Here is a 27,638-nt window from a genome sequence, read left to right as displayed (position 1 = left end):
CGCAAAGTACTTACCTTGGACGTTTGTGAAGCTACTGGTGGAATCTAGTTATAAATTATTAATGATGACGAGACACTTCGAGAAAATAACGCAATACAGAATGCACAGGTTTCAATGAATATTATTCATGCAAACCTGATACTTTAGTATGAAGACCGCAGGCCTAATGCCTTCATCAATCATAACTGAATCATAGTACATACGATAGAATATCTATGTAATCCACAGGTCTTATAACACGAACAATATTCTGTACACAAGGGACCCCGATAACCTAAGCCCTTTGGTACACCTATTCACAAGGTGTACAAATCCATTCGAACGATTACTATATCCAAATATCGTTTCGATTCAAGAAACCTGGGCAAAAATAATGTTTGTGACTTTCACAGCAAAATGGCTGGACAGATAAAGACTAAATTTTGAATTGGAAATGAAAAAGTTATATCAGTTTTTTTACTAAACAGCACAGATTTCTTTGGCAAAGTAAAATGTATACTTTCAGTATTTTCATCATCAAAAAGCAGAAAAAAAATTGTTAGTCCGAACGTAGTGGAATGTATTAAAACTATTCTGTTCGATATTCGCATCGAACAATCCTTCCTGTTTTGCCGACACATTCAGGAGTAGCAAACTTTTTTGTAATTTAGCTGTTTGCACGCAACAACGTGACAGCTATGTCCCGTATCGTGTGTGCTGTAGGCCAGCCTATTGGGCGCCATACAGTATCACCAAGCCCCACCACGCTACAAACAAGCGATTAACAACTCTATGCACTTATCCCTAAGGAGTCTTCGACTGCAGAATTAATTTTGCATCGTTCATTGACTCAATTTCTTGAGCAAACGAATCGTTGGGATATCTTCGACCTGACTATGGAGGGTTTGTGATTTCTGTATTACTTTTATCAAGCGTTGATTGTTGATTAGTTTGTTTCTTCAGATATCTTTACCATGTTTGATTTTGATGACTTTTTAGGTTTCGTTGTTATACTCTTTGTTGAGCTCGTGGCTAAGTCAAAGCCCCGCGGATCGATGCATTATAAATGTTAAGCAAACCTAGGCGCGGTCGATCAGTGGATGGGTGACCATCTTGTAATAACGAGTTCTTCTGTGTGTCGGAAAGCACGGTAACGTCGCGTGTATACGCTCGGTTTTGCAACGAGTAACAAAATTCGCCAGTGTGAAAGCGCTTTTAATTTATATGGTTTAAGATAAATAGTAATACCTACATCCAATCAGGTCAGAAAAAAGTGTTTGAGTAAATAATTAGATACTCAATATTTTTTATCATAACATTATTATTTCAGTAAAGAAAAAGAGAACTCATTTCTCAATCCCCAAGGCCCAAAACATCACGAACTAACAATACTAAGTAAATTTTAGTGACCTCACTATCCGACATAGTTCGGAGGGTCCTAATTGATTTCCAATGTTTACGGAATTTCTACCCCCAAACAATTGCTTTTCGCAAATAGAAGCTAGTGTTGAATCTCGCTTCAGAGAACTTTATGTCTAATTCTATATATGCGGATTTTTGCTCCATGTTTAAAGGATCAAATTATTATAGTTCTTTTTGCCTTTGAAGAAAAAATATGAATAATTCTTTGCCGGATTTTGGACAAAAAACTTAGAAATCAGAATGATTCTAAAGGAGAGAATATACTGTTGTGTTTATTCCAATATCAGGGATTATTTTTTTATAATAAACACTTGAACTTGACTCTGAACATATACAAAAATTAATATATGTAATAACTGATTTTAACAAACAACAAAACCATGCATAAAATACAGCGTTTCACTAAAAACAGACCCAATCGGAGTTAGAGCAAAAACCCAATCAATCAAGATGGTCCTTCCAGTACAATTCCAACGCAGCTGAATATTTTATTAGTGTACTACTTAGCCGAGCAGAAAGTTTTATAATGGTTCTGGATCTGCGCCAGATATGAAGCGAGCTTGCTATTATATTGTATAACGTTCTCATTTCACTCAGAGTCGGTGTAGTGAATAAACTTGCAGCGATCCTCGTCAAACCATTTCGTTGGATACTAAGTTAGTGTGTCGATTTATAGTAACTAGTCGGTTTCTTGCGGTTTCTTCCTCATCCTGTGGGAACTACTGTCCGCAACGGGATAAAATTATGACCTATGTTACTCGGGAAAAGAGTAGCTTTCCAAATGTGAAAGAAGTTTTTAAATCGGTTCAGTAGTTTCGGAGCGTTTAGGGTACAAACTAAAAAGAAATGTTTCCTCACTCAAGCAATCTTTGACAGATTGGTTTTGATTAGGTAAGGCACCCGAATGCCTCGTTTGTTCTAGTAAATAATGACGCCTGCCGTACGTTACTTGACGTAGAAGGCGCTTGACTTACCTTCCTTATGGCATCTCTGGTAGCTTTCCTTGATCTGTGGGTTTTACATACAGAAGAAATGCGGTATAATGCGGGATAATTATAGTCCTAAAATAAAAAAATACACGTTCTACGACCATGCTTTTTGAAATCACCTGAATTGAAAACTCGGCGTCCGATATACCATTTCGTCGACACGACACTTCAGTTTCACGTTAAAATATTCATTTTTGCAACGATAGATGTTTGGTACGCCTGGCCTGTGCAAATACGGATTAGGCTGTATTTTCATAAATAAATACGGCGCTGAGCCTTTGTCAAACAAAGGTGTTTTTACGAATCTATCTGCAGAGCTTGAATCGAGTTTTTTTGGAAAATGGAACATGGTGTTTACTTTCTATAAGTTCTAGCAGAGATACCAAATTGAAGGTATATACTTTTATTGAAATTGACAGACAGAGACGTATAATTTAATTTAAATTTTTATATAATGTGAACACTTGACATAAAAAATTAAAAACTTTATGAAATTGCTTACAGTTAAGCACTACATAAGCACTAATTTGATACGAAAAGAGAAAATAATAGATGAAAGACATGATGTGCACCGACCTACACCAACCTTAGAATAAGGGCAGAAGACCAAGCATGAAAGAAGGCTGAAGGATGATAGAACCAGTCGGGTAACATATACATACAAACACGAGTCTTTACAAAGCTGCAGAACTAAATGCAGAAACATTTTCATCAATGAAAATGTCAAGACTATTTTGCATGAAACGACATTGTATGAAAAATCGCGTGCCAATTGAAATAATGCTGAAAGCCCTGAACTGTAACTGCGTCATGCGAATGAAAAAAAAAATGCTCTAAAACCATTTCTAAACTAAAGTCCAGTTACATAAACTGTGACTTTTTTATTTGCCTTTAATTATAGTTTTCCCTTTGTATGGCATTTGGAGTTTTGGATTCCAAAATCAATTTTTGACATTTAGAATGAAGCCGTATATATTTTTTATGTAACTGCATACAACATACACTACCTACATAACAAAAACATACACCCACAATACGTATACCCATCAGTCTAAATGTTTGGCTATTAAAATAAAAAACAAATTCTATCTCCATTTTAAATTCAATAAAAACCCAAAAAAAAAGAATTCAAATCTGTGCATTGGAGCGTAACCACTAATGAAGTATCGTGAGCGGCGGCGAGTGTCGACATAAATCTCGCGACACTTGTCACCGACGTCCCATAACTTGTAAGTTATGCCGTCGCGTGCCACTGCAGCCATAGATTCATGGAGACGTGTGAACTGCCCAGTAAGGCGTTAGTTGTAATTCTTAATTAGTTATTATCAACCTTCATTACTTATTCTTCTATTCCTTGAACACTTCCTAACTGTTCGCGGTATAGCTCAAGTCTTCTCACTCATTAAAAGAAGGCCACGTTTGCTCAAATCTGATTGGCAATTTTGAGTTCAGACTTTTAAGTACTGGTTTCCAAAATGATATATCCCTTCATATCATTAGTTAATATTGTGTAAAATGAACATAAACACCCTTACTATAAAAAGTTAAACACCTTTGAACACTTGTTTAAAAAAAGTTAGGCTACAAAATGGACCTTATTACAACGACCGACGGACGTTTAAAAGTTTTTGTGGTACGACGGAAAAAGAATAACAGATAATTATGTTCAGTGATAAAAAAGTAAGATACAAATAAACATTCGCATTTATGTTATTAAGAATTCAAACCTAATGCAGCCTTCATTTACATAAACGAAACGTAATTTTCAAATGACTACCCAATCATCTGTAATAAAACGCAATATGACAATTAATCAGCATTGGTTCTGTGTTCCAAATTATTTAAAATCGAATTAATGTTTGGCTATAATACTAAATGGCAGGTTCAATGAATTCAAAAATATATTATCATGTGGGTATATTTAAAACCAACTGTCCTCCTCAATCCAGTTACCCAGTAGGAAGAGTTCAGGTAGGCATTTCTATGTAAAATACCATGATCTGCCTAGTATTTTCCCAACCATTTTGGGGTCCGCTGACAGTCTCACTTTTCTACATGTAGCGACTGCATATCTGACCATTTCATCCCAGTTAAATGCGCCACGTGGTAACCACGAAATTACTGGTTGTTAAACTTTCGCATTTATAATATCATCATCATCATCATCAGCCTATCTCAGTCCACTGCTGGACAAGTGCACGCCACTGAGATCGATTTTCGGCTTCTCGCATCCAGCTCCTACCAGCCATTTATAATATAAGCAAGGATTAATGCGTTATTGGGTCTCCTGATGCCTGCTAAGACAAAAAAATACAGGTAAGTATCAAAGCTTTTTTGACAATGCATCATGAAAACAAAATCGTGACGACTTTTGACGTGATCCACCTAACTCCATAAATCACATATTCATTGACAGCAAAGCAAACACCGCGAAAATAACAACAGAATCAATTTGCAAACAAAAAACTATTACAGGAAAATGCGCAAACAAAAACGGACGTTATTATAGTATTGCGTGACGCAAACCTGTTCAAGGCTTTGTATTTCAGGAGTTTTAACCTTTTTTATTTCTGGGAATATAGGGGTAACACTGAGTAAGGAATGATGAGCAGAGATGCCATAATGCAGGTAGGTCAGGTACATGGTACCTTCTTCTAGGTCAAATACGAACTATGGTCATGACCAAAACAACCAGTTGCGGGTGAACTAAGGCGTGCTTTGGAACCAAAGAAGGTATATAGAGGCGAAGTCAGTAACGTTCCTCAGCCCTCGCACCCCCGCATTCTGGCGCGCTGCTTTCTTAGTCAAGCCAGTAAGTCTGACACCAGTAAGGGGTATTGGGTTGCCCGGGTAACTGGGTTGAGGAGGTCAGGCAATACTCAGCTACATCCGGTTAGACTGGAAGCCGACCCCAACATAGTTGGGAAAAAGGCTTGGAGGATGATGATGATGACTTCCTTAGGAGATTTTCCTTTATGGCACCTCCACTAGTCATTTTGTCCTCCATGAGGGGTTATGATTCGTCCGATTAAACGGTGTTACCCTGTGTCGGTGATTAGTGTAACAACTGCTTTATAACGATTGGACTTTCTGGCTGATTGGATGACCTTGATTGTCATGGTCTGTTGGTATTTTTGTAGTAATTTAGCACTTAAAAGTTCATAATGATGAATTTATTTTAAAGCAATATAATAATCTTACCTTAGAATTTTATTTATATTTCTGTGCTTAGTTCGTTCTACAATTCGATCTCATTTTAATTTTACCAATGAATCGAAAACGTGACCTTTACAGCTAAAGATTTTGGGGCCGAGCGAGAATTATGAAAAAAAAAGAAAATTTCCGGCGCTTGTACATCGGAGGTCAGTGTTACCTAACATGAATCAATTTTATCAGCACAAAGGTGTCCTGAAAGATTTATCAGAAACTTTGTCCTGAAAATCGTCACGTACCTTCAATTTTCAGAATATTTTAATTTCCGGCCGGACGGTCTGTGACATATTGCCTTTCAAACGATAGCCTGAAACCGTTTTCAGGATCAGTCAGGGTTTGTGAACACCTAAAAGGTATTTTCAACATCGGTGACCAGACGTATTACTATAGAAATTTTTTAAATATGGAGAATCGGTTGCATATATTTTCCTCACTTTTATTCCCGTTCCGAGTATTCACCACTTATTTGGAAATTGTGCTAAGAAAAATTACTTAATGTTATAATATCCACTGAGGCTTGCTAAAGTTAATCATATGTAAAATATTTTAGGCATTATTTTATCCCAGAGAGCGTTCCATGGAGAAAGTAGTGGTACATACAATATGAATTCTTTATAGACAAGGAACCCAAAATATTTATATAGAAAGAAAATTCATGGACATTCAATCCATGTGGAATGGTATTGGGTAAACATCCCTGGGTCGCGAGGATCGTTTCTTCTGCAGAACTCAAAATTATCACAGCTGAAACGTCACTAAACGTCTCGAAAAGTGAGCAAAAATTCTACGTTAAAAAGGCCAAAGTAAAAATTCTAGATATCTAAAACTTCACACAATCCATTCTTCTGGTTACGTCACATAAAACCGTATAGTATTAACTGCTTAGTTAGCTTCAATAAAAATAAGCCCCTATTGTCAACGCCATTGGGTTTCATATCAATATTTCTTTCTTTTACTACTATCCGTTGCTTCGAGCAATAGAGAGTATTTTGAGGAACGATACAAAAAAAATTGAATATTTTGTCTATATAATTATTTAGTTGGAACATAACCTTGCACTACCTGCTAAGGTTTGCAGAGCGAAATTACTGGACTGATTAAAAAAAAACTATGACAATAGATATTAAGGTGACATTCCACCGGTGTGTGACACTGTACACATAAATTCCTTTGGAATTACAAACTCACATAGGTAAATTTTTAAAACATTCATTATTCCATTTAAACGGTAGGTAAATGAAAGTGACATATTTTAAGATGTTGTACCAAATAAATATGACCACGTAATTTATTTTTGACCTAAATATCGTTAAAATAACGTTTTATTCTCGTTGATCTTAATGAAGTATCGTTCCGAGCTCTATTTGCAAGGCTCGATGACTGAAAACGCACCGTGATTGGCTCCACTATACCGTTACGGTACAGAAACGGCAATTCTCTAGTAATCAGTGTTTGGCATTGTTTAGCAATGTTTTCTTATTCTTTTTTTGCAAGCCTGCTGTGTGAGAGACTGACCCTTTTAAAAATACGAGCACTTAAAATATGAAGAATGAATGTTTTGGGGTTTCAGGTAGGTTAGGTTAAAGTATTGAAAAAATGTGTTTTGGATTCTTTGTGTGTTAAATTAATGAAATTCCTTATCACACTTAGGGTGTATGACTTCTACTTTTACTTTTACCTGGTTGCTACGGGAAAAAGCTGGTATATAATACATCAAAATTAAAGCAAATCTTCAAGCTTTCTTCAGCTTAGAGCTCAGATACACCAAGACAACTTATATTATTAAGTATAATTACACAAATCTCGCAATAATTACCTCTTAACAAACACGAAAAATAAACTACATTTAAAATAAGCCTGCCTACCAGTGTTTAATGTATACTGTATTTATTTTGCTAATCCGCCGCGTCTGTGAACATTTCAAATGAAAACAAAATATTGTTTCAGGCGTTCCCAGGCTGGATTTTGTGAAAACAAGTTCCTGTGATTCCGTTGAATATGGTATAAAACATCTACTGCTAGTTATGAATGAGTTTTGAATACTTTTAGGATTTTAGTTTGAATAAATTTTATGTTATTCGTAAGTTTTATCCTTAATTCGGCATGCTCCAGTTTTGCATAAATGATACAAAGTTTTGCAAAAAAAATACTCCACGTATTTAATCTCAAACTGAATATTTATTTCCTTTAAATAATATTTAAGTTGCAATCGTGGGTCATCAATACCTACACTCGTATATACACACTTAGACAAGGTTATGTAATAAACTGAGAAGAAAAATATAAGTTATAAGTTTCTGAAACCAGAATTATTGTAATCGACGTTAAAAATCTAAAATACGATACCAAAACCTCTACTTTTTAATGTATATAGATTTTAATGTTCTGTTTATTTAATTTACAGGCTACTTTGAGATGTTTGCACAAACGTTCTTGCCATAATTGAATTGGTTGCTAATAGGCTACCAATTTGCCTGAGTGCATCCATTGGCGCCCGATGTAGAGGAATCTGGCTACTTTTAGATTTTGCGGAATTTCCTAATAATGTATTGAGGTTTTACACTTTAGTATGTGGTGGATTTTTGTTACTTTTATAGTGTAGTTCATAAGATATTTGATTTTTAATGAACTAGCTTCATTATCTGCGTTTTCCAAACATTGGTGAAGCCAGTGTTTCGAAAGGGACGTGAAATTGGCGGGACCCGGCTGACATTTGAACATCTTTAGCAGTCGTTACGGGCAGTCAGAAGCCAGAAAGTCTGTCAGGTAGTTTCGCCAAGGGATATTGAGTTGTCGAGGTAACTGGTTACATCGAGTGTCAATAAGTGAAAAGGCACATAGGTTGATAAATCATGTAATGAGTAGGAAATGTTTAGTATTGTTATTTCATTAAAGATGAAACTGTCACGACATTCTTTCAACCTAACTAAAAAAAAACTCCTTTCAATATTTAATTCAACTAACCCTGTTCGCTTATCGACATCTGCCATTTCCTTAAAGAAAACACTAATAACCTTTTTCCTTCAGCTGACCTAGTTTCGCACCTTATTTCATTCAACGACCATTACGATAAAAAATCTAAACTGCATTATTCATTGCTCCCCTATCAGTATTTCATAGATATACATCGGAACACAGCCATCGATGTACACACATACAGGAAGTGGGAAACGATAAATTTGGTCGAAGTAAAATAAAACCTTCGGCTTCGCTCGTTTCGCTGTCTGCATTTATGATATATGGTCTGCACAACTCTATGGTGCTTTTTTGTCGTTTAGATGCCAAAATATGGTGAATTTAAGATGCTTTTGAAAGTGGAGTGAATATGAATATGCTTTAAAATCTTTCTTCAAAACTAAGGCCCGGTTTGACTGGTTATTGATAAAGTGTCAATTATTTAGTGTATTAAGAATTATCTGCCAGATAAAGGTTGCTTATATGTACTTTCTCACTGACCACAAGTTATAGTTTATCTATCAGTTCCTGACCAGAGACTTTATCAGCAACCTGTGAAACTGACTCCACATGATGTGTAATAAACATGAACGAAAAAAAGCGAATGGACTACTGGAGCAACGATAGGTGGATAGTGTGACAGGCCTCAAATACTTATAATTGTGAAGGAATATCAAAATAAAGAGCTTACTTCATTTATTTTTTTCAAATATAATTACGAAGAAATAATGTACGTCACACATTTTAACTAACAGATAACCATTTTATTTACTGTCCCTTGTCATCACTGACAACCCGTCATTCAGCAAATTAGGAACTTTTGTAAGTAACGTCTTTCGGATCCAATGAGCAAAAACTCTAGCACGCCTAGTTTTCTGACACCACCGAACACCCTCGGGGCAGAAATCGGCGTCATTCGAACCGGGTCTATCTTCATCAGATTTATAATCGGGTTCATCTTGACACCACCTCACTCCTTCAGGACAGTAATTCGATCCTTGGTTTGTGTTTACTTCTAATTGTTTGTTTGTATAAAGTGGTAACACTTTGACATCTTCTTCCTCACATAAAGTATTATTTTTTTCAAACCCTGGAAGACCCTTTGAAGGCACTGGTATTACTGGTAATAATTGGGTTCTAATTTTTACTATCACAATAACAAAAACGAATAATTTTAACATCTTCAAGTTTGCAGATCAAATACAAAAGTTTCCTTAAATAATTATATTTTATTGAAAATCTAGTTTGCATTCGAGTATATATATATAGCGGAATAAAAGTTCACACTTATTTATTTCATCATTAACTGTAAAATCCATTTCGTTTTTCAATTTCTTTATGAATCAATTCAGTGCAAAGAGAATCAGTAAATTAGGCTCATAAGAGTATGCGCACACTACAAACCTTTAGCCGGCCGATAGTTGGAGTAGGCCCATAAATCAGTATGAGAGTGAATGGGTCATTCGAACGGAACACACCTTACAACGATGAGGTATTTGTCCGATATCAGACTGACGGAAAACCACCGGGCCAACGGTCGGCCCACCGTTTAGTGTGCAGTATGCGCGTATGCTAATAATTACATTTTATAGTTTTATATTTTGTAATAATATATTTTATGCCCATTATTATTTATTATTAATTTGTTGTTGAGGATAATTCAAATTATTTTACTTTTATTTCGACTGTTTTTTTTTTACGTACACTGTCTCAATTAACACTTAAATATCGATGACGACACTCAAAGCCATGAAAATGACGAACTGTTCACCAGGTCATAATGTGTAAAAAATATTGTACCTTATAAGTGACTAAATAAATATACTGTGCCGCTTAGCAGCTTTTATAATACGCGCTTTTTACATGGAAAGTCAAAAAAGGGTGCAGAAATAAAAAGGCAGATTAAAAGTGATTCTGTTTTACCAAACGTACAGTCGTTATTTGTTACACCATATATGTGGATCCTTAGGACAATCGCTTTGTCTTCGATTTTCAAGAGGCACACACAAACCGTTAATGTTCACGTAACCTGAAGGGCATTCGCCTGATGGCAGTGGCATTTCCACTTCTAAAGGCACACCTTCAGAGTAAATTAGCCCTGACATAGCAAGGAGGAGTACTAATGCAAACATTTTTTTCAATAAGATACCTTGACTAGAAAAAAATGCTCTATGATAGCTTGAAAAACTAGTAGCCTGCCATTTATATGGAAAAAATGCGAATGAAACGAATCAATGACATGCAATTTGGATAAAAATCATCGTCAAAATTGATTTATATGAGTACGTCATAATTATATTGCAATAATATATACATGGGTTATAATAATATGCACCTATTTGCTTTGCTTATTTTTTAAGTTTTTATCAACATGATATCCAAGCACTGACCATCTTTTCGTCGTTTAAAAACATTGTGATAACAATTAAGCAAGAAACTGAACCGAATGTCACTCTAGGTTTTACAAGAGATCATTTTACAACCCATTTGCAGCCTACATCTTTAAAAGAGAGTTCAAACAATTATGCTAAAGGTTAAAGCTGCTAAAAAGTTTCTATTGCCGCCGATGTACGCGTTAGAACTGCATAAAGACTCTAATTGTAGACTTTTTAACGGAACTGTTTAAAAGATATATTTATCACTTTTCTGCCACTAAAGGTTTCATTGCAGAAGTGATTTGTTCTACTGTGCAGACTTAAGTAGTGATCCTCTGTTCTACTTATAGCCACATTTAGGCTCCACAATAGAAGCAGGAGGTTAATAGACATAGCCTGCTCATTTGGATACATTCTGTTATTTTATTCACAAACACAAGCATGGGTCCCGTAGATTTTGTTTTCTCCATTATTGATAATGAATCGGTTACAGAGGAAAAATAATGTTTGTTTTGAAGTAATAAAAAACTTATAACAGAAAATATGTATTTATTCAAGAATATAAAAAAAATTCAGTAGCTCCATTTATTTACTCTCAAGTATAGAGAAACACTCCGTTTTTCCCATTTAGATGGACAGATGCAAAGTTCTTGTTTATTTTGTTGGGCATTATAAGTTTGAATTATTTTGAACGGTACTCTGAAAACAAGGTAACACATAGTACTTAAGTGTTAAACAATTAACAATAATATATCATCGTATTATAGAGTTTCCAACGACTTTTACGGATCTCTAAACAAGTAGCCATTAATAGTGTGGTTTGATAACTGCAGTATCACAGTGCAGACTTGAACTGCAATAGTGGTACAGATATTACTTGGACCTTCAGAAGAGCAGAGAGGAGTTTTTAAGGTTGAAGTTGCAACTTAAAGCTGCTTTCCCATTGAAAGCCATGTTTACGAGATAATTATGTATTACTAATCGAGAAATGTATAGGTTTTTATCGCATTTGTAGTAAAATATATCTAAATATCGAACAAGCAACTTACTAAAAACTAATGTAGTCCAGTATGTAATTTCAATATCGTGTAAGTATGTGATATAAAAAAATTTATATAATAATAATTTATATATTTTACGAGGTAATTATTGAGGCGCGTTAAAGATACTTCAACAATATTAACTATATTCACGATAAACTGATCTGCGTTTGTAGCAACTTACCATATAATACAAAATATAGCTCAAAAACACTTACCTTCACTTAATATTTATTTGTATTCAGTAATGCCTGACTCAGGAACATCAAATATATTTTATAAATGAGAGACAACATGAACGATCAGTGAAGTTTTCTTCATTTGAAATTTGCTAATAATTTTTCATGCTAAATTTGTCATTCATTCAATCATCGCCATAAGAGCATTATTATGGTGTTAATTATTAGTTGCCGCTCCTGTATCGCTTTTATGCCTCTACTATGAAGTTCTAATGGGACTATAGACTGCAAAAAGTTGTGCCCCTTTGGCTGCAAAGCTGCTGCATAAGGTCTGTAGTGCACGCTCTGGCGCTTGAGCTTGGCACCCTTAGTAATAATCGGATTGGCTCTAAAGCTCTTAAGCAATAGTTTTGTGCTACTTGGGTATAGTTCATCATCATCTTTTTATTTTGATAGCGAAACGAACAAATAAACACACCTATTTTTATAATTCCTATTAGTTGTCGCTACGATAAATCGATTTCACACAGAATCAACAGTAATATGGTTATTCGCTGTTGATTGATTAGTTATACATACACTGCTCCATAAATATAATAATCTATTAACTCAGACTATTGACTCAGACAAGATTTATTACTTGATTTGTTAGTCCATGATATCTATAATATAAAAATGAATCGCAAAATGTGTTGGTAAGCGCATAACTCAACAACGCCTGGACCAATTTGGCTAATTCGTTTTTTGTTGTGTTTGTTATTGTATAAAAGAAATAGGGTAAAGTAGAGAAGTCAGTTGACGGGAGCGAAGCCGCGGGCAAAAGCTAGTGTTGAATAAAATGACGAGCAGAAATGTCATTACGGAAAATCTCCTAAGAAAGGAGCGTCGACAAATGCGGATATCCTATATCCTACCTAATTAATATATAAAAGCCAAGTATCTGCGTAATTCTGCCACTGTAAAAAGTTTTGAGAACGCATAGAAGTCAAGTCCTGATCAACCTAATTTGTAATTATTAATAAGTCAATATTTTATGACTATACCAATAGTTTTTTTCACATTTCAATGATAAATATCAATATTTTCATGCTCTACCTATTTATTATCTACGTACCATTTTTAAATTGATTAGTGACAAATGTCCTTAATAAGGGAGTCGAATAATTTGACGCATTATTTGAATCCAATTGATTTAAATCTTTTCACTACTCACAGTATATAAAGGAGTGCATACCCGAGTATCATAACATCGTCAGCAATATTCAGTAAACTTGCGGATCTGTATCGCAGAAGTGAGTAAACTGTAAGAATGTCGAAGTTAATCGTACTTGTTGTTCTAGTGGCCGTCCTGGGGAGCGTCATGTGCCAGGTTGTTAATAACAATGACTACCACGATGACCACCACGGTAACCACCCCACTCTCTTATTGCGGTCTCAATTATTACGCATGAGACCCCTACTGCTAGCACGAGGAGCTTTTAGCGGCGACTACTGCGTACCGCCCAAAGTGCGAGTTGATAATATATGCGTAGAGGTAGAGGTAGTACCGCCATGATTGACTTGATGTTGGTTGTTATTCTGTAAAATTGTAATGACCCATTATATAAACTGACAAAAATAATACACTGTTTTTGTTTTGTTACCTAATTAGTCTTAGACCTTCCTCACCCAAATATAACGCCCATTCCCTATTTTCCTCCTTTTAGATGATTAAAAAAAAACTTCATTAAAAAAAAAACTATGTTGCGTTTCATAAATGAAACGAGTAATAAGTAACATGACTGAACAGGTACATAGGCAGAGACTTACGAGCAGAAAACAAAACTTCTGTTATTATAATTAAATCTTATATTGGCATGAACCTTAAGATCTAAAATCACTAAGGAAAAAAAAATGATCCGTAGATTCCCGAGGATAGCCCATACCTATCCTGACCTCATTAACTCAGAAAAACTCTTAGCAACTCGAATTAGTCCAATGTACAGCGACATCTCTCGGTAAATTCGGTTACTAACTCGAGGAAACTAGATGGCTTATGTACTACCCGTGCCGATAAAGAATGGGATTAGATATCGCGACAGCTGTATTCAACTCTCGCTCATGTGCTATAGTGTATGAGCGAGAGGTAAATACAGCTGTCGCGATATCTAATTGTATATTTTATGCGTGGTTTTGGTGGTAATTTTGAATGGCGTGAACCGATTTTCATATATTTTGTTTCATTTTAAAGAAGATACGTTGAAAATAATAAGGAAATATGTATAAGTTTTTTTTTTGCAAAAACATGAATTTCCATTTACAGGAAATATTTTGTTGAATTGCTCAATGAATCTGGTTTAAAATAATTTTCCTAGAAATTTTATACTCAATACTCCAGATTTTTTTAAACGTTCAGGAATTAGAGGCGGGGGACACATTGTTTCCAATTTTAGCAGCAATTGTGTCCGAAAATATGAATATAAAAAAAAATATTTCAGAAAACCCTTATTCATTTTTAAATGCCTATTCAACGATACACACACACACACACGATAGGGTTCGAATTAAAACAAATATCACGCCCCGCTTTACGTATAGGGGGAGTACCCTAAAAAAATTTTTTTTCCACTTTTTATTCTTGCATTTTGTGGGCGTGATTGATATACATATTGGTACCAAATTTCAGCTCTCTAGTGCGAACGGTTATTGAGATCTGCGGGAACGGACAGACAAGGCGAAACTATAAGGGTTCTTATTTTTCTACGGAACGCTAAAAGCGATTTACAAGAAAAACAAAACGATCGATATAATGTAAATCATCGATTCCACGACCCCTTAAGCTATATAACAAGTCCGTCTATGTACGGAGCCGAAACGTGGACACCAAAAGTACAAGCGCACTAAAAACTTTTATTTGGCCAGTAGTTTGCCAGGCAGATAAATCATTATGAAAATGAATATTAGTAATCACACAACAACAATTAGGTATTTGGCTAAAAACTTTGATTGAATTAACGATTTTCCAAAAAAAAACTGCCATCGGGCCAGTGCTACTTGATGTGCAATGCGCGGGTACTCTTACTTTAGGGCTGGTCCATAAGTTCACAGTTGCTCAGTGTGCAATGGAAAGAGCTACGCTCGGAGTTTCTCTGTCGGTTACAATTCAAAACAAAGTCATTCAGAAAATTTATATCCACAGACTTTGCTCGTAGAGTTACGATCCAGTAGAAGCGGGCTCACCATGTCTGCAGAAGGACGGACAGTCGTTATAGAAAAGAAGTTTTAGAGTGGACCACGTTTGGGGAAACATCGGATGCGGGCCGCCAAAGACCGGAATCGTTGGAGAGGCCTATATTTATCTGTAAGAGCAATTGGCTGATGTGATGATTATAAAAAAGACAGTAGACATCGAACTTTCTTTTTAAATTATTCAACTGCATATTTTTGAAAAAATCTCACTACTCAAGTTGTAAATGATTACGTGGCTAATTTAATATCTATTTTGTACATATACTAAAACCATAGGAAAGTCAAAACTGTTCATTGAATATTGTGAGCTATTCTGTTGCCCAGCTAACTGGGTTGTGGAAGTCAGATAGGTAGTCGCTCCTTGTAGAAAACTCGTTATCATCTGCATCAGCTGAGTCTGGGAGCCGACTCCGACATGGTTGGGAAAAGGCCAGGTGATGACTACCTAATCAAATAAGGTACGTTGAAACAAACAAAATAACTTATTTAAACAAAATATAATATTATATTTATCTAATTTAGACTGTTTCGCTCATTCCTTTAGAAGCTCTTTCTTTGTAAGCATTACAATTGTATTAGTTCCAATTATCGCTAATGTTAAAATTTTCCAGTGATCAAGTACATATGATAGCCTAATAATAATAATAGCCGTACCATAGCCAATAGGGGCAATTTATAAAAAAAAATACTGAATCAAACCAATTTCAAAGAAAATTGTCGTGAATATATAAACTGGGGCTGTTAAACGATCGTGCATAAAGTGAAACTATTCTTTGAAATAAGTACAGTTTGTGTACGAAATCATGATCAAGCTACTCGTTATCTGTGCTTTGATAGTTTGTTTGAATACTGTCAACTGTCAGGATGACGTTGAAAATTTGTTGATGACCCGAAGACTGTTGTTGGACCAGGGCAACTCACTACAGCAATTACTCTGCTCTCGTGGTTCATTCGAAGATAATCATGAAGGTTGTTTGTGCTGCGATAGAAGAAGAAAACTGAATATTATATAAAAAATACCAGTAAATAATGACAGTAAACCTTATTTCCAGAAGAGAAAAGATTGCGTTGTCACTCATTTGCAAGTAATAAAAAACAATTAAATAAATGTAAGTTTTATTTATTGAAGTATGTAGATATTTTAACTTTGTAACATTGAAAAAAAATCTACCTACATACTACCACTACCACCGCTTAGCTGTAACCGCTCTTTGGGCTTTAGCGGAGTGACTGCCTATCTCACCCCTCAACCCAGTTACACGGGCAATCGTACTCCTTGATTAGACTACCACTAATGATTGCCAAGGATGTTCAATGACAGCCGGGACCTACAGTTTAACGCGCCATCGGAAACACAGTCATTTGTGTCTAATATATACTTCGAAAGTACATACAAACTTAGAAAAGTTGCATTGGCACTTGCCTGACCTGAAACGAACCCACGCCCTCATACTTGAGACGTTGGCTCTTTACCCACTAGGCCACCACGACTAAATGAAGCTAAAGCGTCCATATAATAAAATAATATGCGTTTGAACTACGACATTACCTCTTGTAAGCAACAAATATAATTTTACAAGAAAACCTCAGCATTCCCTAACAGGCACATTCAATAACAAAGGCACAAACGCTTTGGGAAACGTCGCTTTAAAGTTTAAAGCTAGCCAGACCACGTCGTTCGCAAATATCAGGACCTGTTGGCGTCATTAACAATTAGGTAATTCGAGCTTAAAGTCGGGTGCTAGTGTAGCTGTCGCGAACAAGCATAGGACACATTGTTCTACATGATTTCCCGAGGGAAACTTATGCTCGTGAGATAAATGACAACGTTGTGTATGAAAATTTACGAACTAATTGAGTATAGTTTTGAAGATGGGTAAAGTATTGACTATGAAGCCTTCGGGAAAGATTCATTTCCAAAGTCCAAAATGTATGTCTATGTTGGTATTTTCCGTTTGCTTTATTTCTTACTAAACGGTCAGTTCATACTTCGTACTCTTGCGCATTAAAATCGCCCGAATCTGACAGATCCCCAGAAATCTCAGACCAATTTTGGTGACATCATCAGATTCGATTCAGCTGACAGCTGCGAAAGAAGGCAAACCGATATCACTTAGTAAGATATACTTTCGTTAAAAAGTGCTTATCGTATTAGCCTATTTTAATAAATGATTTTGACTTTGACTTTGACTATCGAAATGACAGCTGGGACCCACGAGCTTTCTGAAACACACAACAATTCGTCATGACAACATGGTCACTCATTCACAAGCGTTACTTAACCTTACGATCGATCGATCCGCGTGTTTTTGACTTAGCTACGAGCTCTTCCAAAAAGAATATGTAGGTAACAAAACACATGTTAAACACATGAAGATTCAACATGCAGCTGTAAAAGTGAAAAAAAAGTGGTATAACGAGAAAATTACGAAAACTCTATTTGCATCCGGCAGGTGATTCAGGCCGGAAGTGAGCCTTACAGTGTCGCTTGTTCATTTCCGTTTTTGTTGCCCCACTGCGCCGGTAGGTGGCGTTGTTTTAAAAACATTAAGTTGTCATTTAATTTTTTGTGAGAAAGACATTTAAATACGTTTGTTTTCTGCTTTTACGTCACTGCTTGTGCATTCATTCATTTTACTAGTCGTTTTATTTATGAAAAGCTCCGATTTCCGGTATCTCGGTTCGCTTATTCCCGAAGGGACCCCGATCACATCCCGAGGCAAGCCCTAGACTGGAATCCCCAAGGGAAGCGGAAACGTGGCCGCCCTAAACAATCCTGGCGGCGGACGATCATTGCAGAGGCGGCGACTATGGGCAGAACGTGGAGCGAAATAAAGCGCGAAGCTCAAGACCGAACGCGACGGCGGAGCACTGTGGATGCCCTCTGCCCCATCTAGGGGACATAGGACTCTAAGCCAAGTCAAGCTGGCCCAGAAAAGCTACGAATGAAAGACAATTGCATGCGCCAGAGATAAGAATGTTAAGAGGAATGTGTGGTGTTACGCGAATGGATAGAGTGAGGAATGAGTATATAAGAGGAAGTTTGAAAGTGGCGCCGGTAACAGAAAAATTGCGTGGAAACCGGCTGTCATGGTATGGGCATGTGATGCGGAGGAATGAGTCATGGTGTGATGAGTATGAACATAGACGGATATAGTGGAAGAGGAAGACCAAAGAAACGATGGATGGATTGTGTGAAAGTAGATATGGTGTGAACGATTGTTACTTGTGAGATGGCGGCAGATAGAAGAGTATGGAAGAAGAAAACATGCTGCGCCGACCCCAAATAAAATTGGGATAAGGGCAAGAGGATGATGATGATTATTTACGAAAAGAAACATGATGTCATTTTCCATGCATGTTTTTTGATTAGTTTACTACTTATTTTAACTATCAAGCAAACATGTGTATCTAGTATTTATGAGTATAACTGCTGATTTAAACCAGTTCCATATTTTAACGGAGATATTTTCTGGAATCTGTCCTGCGATTCTATAAAACTCGATCAACAACTCGCATTTCACTTCGATTCGTAATGTCATTTCATACTTTAGGGGAGGTAGGGGAGGGATGGGCACTTTTTCACATTTATTGCATAAAAAATCAGATTTTACAGATAATCAACTTTTATTGCCATTTCTTATGTTTGGCTAGATAAAATCAAAGAGCTATCCTAAAAATTACAATCAGTTTCAACATTACGAGATATTTAAACGGTTTAAATAAAACCGTCAACACGTCAAAATTTTGTTTAGTCTGACATGCTTTAGTTGGTACTTACGTAGTGTTTAAAGTTACTTTTTGCTTTTTATAGGGTTTATCGTTTATAACATTTTGTCATAATAATAGGCTAGTTTCCTAAAAAATAATAATTAGTCCGTCTTGTAGATTGGCCAAAATTAAGCGATACGTATTTTTTCTTTTTTAAATTGGATCAGAACTTGTTTAAGATATAGCGTGTTAAAGTTGAGTGTGACGTCACAAGTTGCTACAATTTTCAGGACACTGTGACGTAAAAGGCCCCCACTCCTAATTTTTGAAGTGTATTCTCTTTGTCATTTTATGTTTAATTGAAAAAAGAAAAAATACGTATCCAATATTTTTTGATTATCTAAAAAGCGGACTAAATATTATTTCATTATTTCGACCCTGGAAACTACTCTATTGCGTACTTTTTTGGGTCGGGGGTTTTTTTAAATTTATAATTTTATTTTATTTCATGGTTTTTTAAAGGAGCTCCTTAATGTTTCCTTCTTTTTATGATGGGTTCGCTAATGCGATCTCAGCCAAAGGAAGCTGTTTAACAATCCTCATGACAAACTGGCTCTGGGAGAATTGCACAGATTGAGAAACAATAAAGATGGACCTTTGTTGATCCAGGGTTATATATCATTCTAGGGTTTCATCCGCCACATCCCATTTCCAGCATTAGGTTCTCGTCAATTAGAAACATGAAGAAAACTAGTCAAGACAAATTAAACGAGCCCAAACTCGATGGGTTTACTAAAAGGCAGTTCAGGGTTACCTATCTTCGTGTCCTAACAGCAGACCAGCTCAGTGGTTCCAGAAGACATTAGTATTTCAAATTTTAGATCCCACATATGCTTGCAAGTAAACTGAGCGTGTAACATTCCTATCACACCTAACAAACGAGCTGATGACCTTGAAGACCTGAACCGATTTCCACCAAACATAGCTAAGAACACTCCCGAATGACATTCCTTTTAAACAAAAAAAACCGCATTACAATCGGATCATCCGTTTGGGAGCTACGATGCCACATACACACACACACACAGACACGTCAAACTTATTACACCCCGTCGTTTTTGCATCGGGGGTTAAAAAGAATGGTTTGCGACGGGAAATTCCTAAAGATTTAATATAACGAGCAATACAAGAGGTATCAAAAGGTTAAAAAATAAAATTAACAGCTGATAAATATGGAGTCCCTAGATCAAGTTGGCAACGGTACCTGAAACAAGATTCTATAAAGGATTTTTAGCGCAGATTTATAACCTCACAAATTTTCACTGAAGAAGAAGAACAAAAATTTACAAATTATACATTACATGGTATGTCCAAGCCTCCCTACCATAGGGAGCATTGGAAACTTTTGACTTAGTTTATAAAAAAAAAATCGGTAAAAAAACTTAAGTAAAACGGTTTTATCTTATGTGCACTGAAAACTAGAAAATAAAAAATATTTACTTACCTGTCAACCTACGTAGGTGGTCCCGGTCATATTAGACTAAAATAAAAACGTGGGGCCCATAAACTATTGCTGTAGTACCTCTTCTAGAGGTATAATAGGTGTGGATTGCATCGACTTACTATAATCGTAACTGGAGATTTTGATAATCAATCATTAATAATAGAAAATACACATACCTTTCATTAGTTTTCTCTTTATAACGATCCGAAACCGCAACAAAATATTTAAGTACTTTTACGAGTGTTTGTTCTTGACAACTCACAGAAATGACAGATAGTCTATGGATGAACACCGTTACCAGTCGGTAACGTAAACTACCCAATAAAAAAAAAACTATGATCAAATCAGAATAAAGGACCCCCTTTTAATCTGATTTGATCATGTCTCCCAACTGCCCATCTCTCCCCTACATCCCCTATAGATAGACAGATTTTGGCAGATCTGTCAAAATCTCGACTTTAATTTAGTTCAACTTGTCAACACGCTCGATAGTGTAGCGCTAGTGTAGTTTGACAATGTCAATCACGAAACTTTAAGGTAGAATTCCGTGGGTCGCGATTGTCGCAGCCGCGCGCGACAAAAGTCAACCTTTGAAAATGTATGGCACCGCTGCCGAGGGCCGCGACAGTCGCGCGCGGACGACGAATTTCGTGAGCCGCTGGCGGCCGTACGCTTCTCAACATGGTCTAGCGCTTAATAACATCTATAGAATTTTAGTAAAACCAGAATTAAATTGTTGACAATGCCGCGAGCAGCTTACGAAATTCGTCGGCCGCGCGCGACTGTCACGGGCCTCGGCAACGGTGCCATACATTTTCATAGGTTGACTATTGTCGCGTCCACGGAATTCTACCTTTAGATCGAAGTCGAAGTGAGAGTGATGTCGAAGTGAGTTGTGATATTTTATAGAATCGACATGCTGGATGGATTTTTAATAAAAAATATGCATCTTTGAGATCACAGGTTGCCATAAAACAATTTTTTGTGATTATCACCACATGCACTGAATGTTGAGAGGTAAAAGATTTTTTTTTTTTTTGTTTGCGAGGTGTTTTTGACCTAATACTCCGCTTGTCATTTAGTTTGGAGTGTCTTTAGCCAACGTCCATCGTTGATATTTTTTGGAATGATTTGGGAAGGGCGGGAGGGACCTACTAATCTCTTCGAACGAAGCACTTCGTATAATTATGATTGAACTTCACGTACAGGTAAGTTCGTTTAATCATCAATTATACTCGTGCTTCGTTCTCGAGATTAGTAACCTGAAATAATAAACTTATTACTTATTCACATCTGTAGACTTTGAGAGGTATAATTCAAAAAATATCAACGCAAAATAGGAATAGTCTATATTTTTGGGCGATGACGGTCTAAGACTAATTAGGGAACGAAACCAAAACCAGTATGTTTATTTTGTGAATTTATATAATTGGTCATAAAAATTTTACAGAATAACAACCAAAATCAAGCCAATCATGGCGGTACTACCTCTACCTCTACGCATATATTATCAACTCGCACTTTGGGCGGTACGCAGTAGTCGCCGCTAAAAGCTCCTCGTGCTAGCAGTAGGGGTCTCATGCGTAATAATTGAGACCGCAATAAGAGAGTGGGGTGGTCAACGTGGTGGTCATCGTGGTAGTCATTGTTATTAACAACCTGGCACATGACGCTCCCCAGGACGGCCACTAGAACAACAAGTACGATTAACTTCGACATTCTTACAGTTTACTCACTTCTGCGATACAGATCCGCAAGTTTACTGAATATTGCTGACGATGTTATGATACTCGGGTATGCAGTCCTTTATATACTACTGTGAATAGTGAAAAGTCTTGAATCAATTGGTTTCAAATAATGCGTAAAATTATTTGACTCCCTTATTAAGGATATTATATTTGTCACTAACTGATTTAAAAAATAGCACGTAGGTAAACGGTATAGGCCATGAAAATATTGTTAATGAATATCAAGGACGATATTTTAAAAATTGTCAGTTAAAGCTAGTTCGTAATAATAATTATTACGAACTAGCTTTATTTGGCAATTTTATAGTACCTACGTACAATAATTGTACGTAGGTACTATAAAATTGCCAAATAGTGGAACGTGATAGTTTATTTCAATTAACCTGAATAATAATTCCTTTGAAGTGCTTATTGCTTCCTTAATGTTCCAGTTATCGTTACCAGTAAACAAATATCTTGTATGTTCCGCTTGATTGGAGTTTTGAAATGTATTTAAAAATCTACCTCTCTCGTTCTTTTCATCTTTACCACGGAGTCTAGAAATTCTTATAAAAGGGACGAATTACACAAAACAGCACATTTCCGTAGAGGCTCCAGCAATTGTGTCCTTTCGCTCAGGTTTGTGCCCGAGGCGTTTCATTTAGACGCCCTTCGCTCATATAACATGCATTATGTGTGGCGACATTCTTACAACACAAAGATTTGCTTCAAATACGTCCTTGGTCGGTATGACTCATGCTGTATTTGTTAAGATTGAGATCGTTTTTAGTGCTCTAGGTAACTATATTGTTAATAAACATGGAAAAAAGTTGTTCCTATAGTTCATCATCATCATCATCCTTTTATTTTGATAGGGAAACGAACAAATAAACGCACCCATTTTTAGGGTTCCGTAGCCAAAATGGCAAAAACGGAACCCTTATAGTTTCGTCATGTCCGTCTGTCCGTCTGTCCGTCTGTCCGTCTGTCACAGCCGATTTACTCGGAAACTATAAGTACTACAGTGATGAAATTTGATGGGAATATGTGTTGTATGAACCGCTACAAAAATATGACACTAAATAGTAAAAAAAAGAATTGGGGGTGGGGCCCCCCATACATGTAACTGAGGGATGAAATTTTTTTTTTCGATGTACATACCCGTGTGGGGTATCAATGGAAAGGTCTTTTAAAATGATATAAAGTTTTCTAAAAAACATTTTTCTTAAAGTGAACGGTTTTTGAGATATCAGCTCTCAAAGTCGTAAAAAGTATGTCCCCCCCCCTCTATTTTTATAACTACGGGGTATAAAATTCTAAAAAAAATAGAGGTGATGCATGCTAATTAACTCTTTCAACGATTTTTGGTTTGATCAAAGTATCTCTTATAGTTTTTGAGATAGGTTGATTTAACTGTAATTTACGGAACCCTTCGTGCACGAGTCCGACTCGCACTTGGCCGGTTTTTATAATTCCTATTAGTTGTCGTTACGATAAAGCGATTTCAGACAGAAGCAAAAGTAATATGGTTATTCGCTGTTGATTGATTAGTTATATACATACACTGCTCCATAAATGTAATAATCCATTAAACTCCGCTCTTTATTAAATAAAATATATTACTTGATTTAGTAGCCCATGATATCTCTATACTAATATTATAAAGAGGAAAACTTTGTTTGTTTGCGTGGTTGTAATGGATAAACTCAAAAACTACTGGACTGATTTTAAATATTCTTTCACCATTAGAAAGCTATATTTTCTGCGAGTAACACAGGCTATATTTTATCCCGGTGCGGGCAGAAGCTCCCACGGGACGCGGGTGAAACCGCGGGAAAACGGCTAGTGTTGAATATAATGACGAGCAGAAATGTCATAACGGAAAATTTCTTAAGAAAGGAGCGTCGACAAAATGCGGATACTTAGGGTACGAGAAACATAGTATCCTTCAAAAAACGCGTTTTGAGAACGCATAGAAGCCAAATCCTGATCAACTTAATTTGTAATTATAAATCAATATTTTGTCACTATACCAATAGCTTTTTTCACATTTCAATGTGCTCCTAGATAATGACATGAATATCAATATTTTCATGCTCTTTATAAATCTTATATAATCTACGTACCATTTTTAAATTGATTAGTGACAAATGTCCTTAATAAGGGAGTCGAATAATTTGACGTATTATTTGAAACCAATTGATTTAAATCTTTTCACTACTAACAGTATATAAAGGAGTGCATACCCGAGTATCATAACATCGTCAGCAATATTCAGTAAACTTGCGGATCTGTATCGCAGAAGTGAGTAAACTGTAAGGATGTCGAAGTTAATCGTACTTGTTGTTCTAGTGGCCGTCCTGGGGAGCGTCATGTGCCAGTATATTGAGACCGATGACCAACCAGACTACATTATTGGTGATCGGTCCCAATTACTCCTTCAACCCATACTGCTAACACGAGGAGCTTTCGACGGCGACTATTGCCCACCACCCAAGGTGCGAGTTGGCGATATATGCGTTAAAAAGGATTAATAACAGCCATTAAAACCCAAATGCTGGTTGCAAATGCAATAGTTTTTTTTTTTTTTTATAGTCTTAGATCTTCCTCACCCAAAAATAAATACCAGTTTGTGTACGAAATCATGATCAAGCTACTCGTTGTTTGTGCTTTGATAGTTTGTTTGAATACTGTCAACTGTCAGGATATCGATGAAAAGTTGATGACCCGTTGAGACTGTTGGACTAGGCCGGAGTCAAGCAACCCTGCCCTAATGGTTCATTCGAAGATATTAACGCTGGCTGAGTGGTACTACTGAAATCAAGAAGAGTACTGAATGGTCATGATATTATATTTTAAAAAAACCTTATTTCCAGAAGAGAAAAGATTGCTTTGTCGCCCATTTGCAAGTAATAAGAAACAATTAAATTTATCGATGTTTTATTCATTGAAGAGAATTAATGCTACCACTACCATCACTTAGCTGTAACCGTATATTACTCGTAGAGACTACAACATAGAAAATAAAGAAAAAAATTGGAATTATTTAACAAATCTATCATTTTCCGAAATGTACAATACGAATGATGCCAATAAAGCCTACAAATCATTTTATTATACAAGCTTTGTTTTCCTCACATAAAAATAAATATTCAGGTTTACAAAAAACCAAAGGCTATCACGAGGAATTAAAAACTGCAGTAAACGGAAAAGAGAACTATTATGGAATCACAGACTTAATCGTAATGACGTAAATAAAAATAAATTCAAAAAATACAATAAACTGTAGAGGAAAATTATTAAACTAACACAACGTGCTCAAAATTGCTATAAAATTAAAACATCAACTAATAAATTAAAAACAATTTGGGATATCATAAACAAAAATAATACAAAGATTAATAAGAACATTATTGATTTGTCGGAGACGGTCAATAGTACGGACACTAAATGAGACGCAAGCGCGTTCACTGGTGGCGTTTCCGGTGATACAACATTTTGGCGCGCTTGGCAGAGTCGTGGTGGTCAGCGTGGCGTCCGCGGAGCTCGGTCTTCGTTGAGCCGTCGTGTTGCACGCACACATCTCGAAACGGCCTTACGTCACGTCTAGTGTACCTAGTGTTATTGTCTAGCCTTGTAGTACCGTTGTGGATCCATATTGTAAAGTGTAAAGTGTCTTTTGAAATTAAAGTGGTTCTTCTAACCTAACAGACAGACATGTGTTGCTGGGGAGTTTGTTCCGCCACTTCTTCACCCCAGCCAAAACACATAGGAAGTGGCGAAGGGTGGGCGTTTTGGGGGCTGTCTTTTGTTCTGACTAATTTGAACAAACGTTTTTGAGTTTAGAGCTCTTTTTGAGTTATCTCTTTGTACGATAACCCTAGCTGATGTCGGACAATAGTGCCATCCTTGATGTTCGCCTCCGACAGATTCTATAAAAATTGTCAAAAAACAAGTAAATAATCCTCAAGAAATAGCAAACTCATTCAACAATTTTTTTGTTGACAAAATACAGCCAATAAATAGTTTCAACAACACAAATTAATAAATGTAACAATTCAATGTTCATGGCACCAAGTACTCCACAGGATTTGTTAAAAATAATCAAATCATTAAAGAATTCTAACAGTGTCGGTCATGACGAAGTATCCACTAAAATTATTAAATATGTAGCTGACATTATATGTGTTCACTTGAGCTATTATAAATAAATGCATCTCAACAGGCACTTACCCAGACCAGTTAAAAGTTGCCGTTATTAAACCGCTTTTTAATAAAGACGACAAGGAAGCAATGAGCTGCTATAGACCAATCGCACTTCTCCCAGTAATTTCAAAAAAAAAAATTAAAAGTATTTATATGAACAACTTTACAATTTTTTAGAACGACATAGTATTTTGACTCAGGAAAGAAAGGTTTTCGGAAAAATAAAACTATAAACATGGTCATTTTTGACTTTTTAAGGAGCATTGTTAAAAAAATTGATACTAAAGTACCTATATGTGCTATTTACTTTGACATGACTCAGGCCTTTAATTATGTTAGTCATGACATACTGCTTAATAAACTATTATAGAGGCTTACGGTATTAGGGGCAACATTCTCAAATTAATGGAATCTTATTTAAAAAATAGAACACAATACACATAAGTTACTAGAATAAATACAGTAAAAAAATGTGAGGAAATATAACATTCTCATGAACGTAAAGTCATGTTTGGTGTACCCCAGGGTAGCGTATTAGGACCTTTACTTTTTTTTATTTACATAAATGATTTACCATTAGTGACCACATATCCAGTAACGCTTTTTGCCGATGATAGCACAGTTACCGTAGATTCCACAGGCCAGGCGTCACATGAAGACGAAATAAAAAAACCATTCAATCTCTAATAGATTGGATGAATTATAATAACCTCAAGATTAATCTAGCCAAAACAAAATAATGTATTTCAGTCAACGTATAGCTTCTCCAAATTTTCAAATAAACTACCAAGGCACATCACTCAGTATAGTTACTACAACGAAATTTCTAGGCATTATCATTGATAGGAACTTAAATTGGAAGTCACACAGAGGAACTTACAACAAGAGTTAGTCCTTCCGCATATGCTCTGTACAAACTCTCAGCTATCATAGACACTGATGCTCTAATTGCAGCTTACGACCCCAACATGATTGGGAAAAGGCTCGGAGGATGGTGACCCAAGGGGTAAAATGGGACCCTATTGTTTTCGCTCCTCTGTCCGTCCGTCTGTCACCAGGCTGTATCTCATGAACCGTGATAATTACAGTGTTGAAATTTTCACAGATGAT

The sequence above is a fragment of the Helicoverpa armigera genome, chromosome 5 (assembly GCF_030705265.1).
Source record: "Helicoverpa armigera isolate CAAS_96S chromosome 5, ASM3070526v1, whole genome shotgun sequence".
NCBI lineage: Eukaryota > Metazoa > Arthropoda > Insecta > Lepidoptera > Noctuidae > Helicoverpa > Helicoverpa armigera.
The sequence above is the reverse complement of the archived record's forward strand: the minus strand, read 5'-3'. Positions refer to the sequence as shown.